Source organism: Suricata suricatta, chromosome 9 (genome assembly GCF_006229205.1).
Source record: "Suricata suricatta isolate VVHF042 chromosome 9, meerkat_22Aug2017_6uvM2_HiC, whole genome shotgun sequence".
NCBI lineage: Eukaryota > Metazoa > Chordata > Mammalia > Carnivora > Herpestidae > Suricata > Suricata suricatta.
This window is the reverse complement of record NC_043708.1, coordinates 60,178,560-60,178,992: the sequence shown is the minus strand read 5'-3', so window position 1 is coordinate 60,178,992 and position 433 is coordinate 60,178,560.

Sequence of the window (433 nt, the reverse complement as noted above, 5' to 3'; positions counted from 1 at the left end):
CCGGGCGGCCCGAGACCGGCAGCCTCCGCGCGAACGCTCATCTACATACGCCACGCCTTGCCGTGAAGTTCCCCCCCCCCCCCCCGCTTCCGGTCTCCAGCTCTGGGACTCCGGATGTACTAGTCGCCGCCGGAGACCCGCCGATACCGGGGCGGGGCGGGGGGCGGAGAGCGGAGAACGGGCGCTGGTGGGCAGGAGGCGAGGGAGGGGTCCGGGACCTGGCAGCGAGACCCCAGAAGGCGGGGGTCGCCCGGGAGTGGTGGCGGGTCAGGGCTCGGATGTGGTCTCAACCTGCCTTTCAACAAAAAGAAACTTTCGGTCCGTTTTTGTCCTCGCTTGTTCGAAACTCATTTTCAAATATAATCGAAAGCTCAGCAAAGGTCTTTCTGCCGCTTGACGTTAAGTGCTCGGCTGCCCTAGTAAGAAGTCGTGG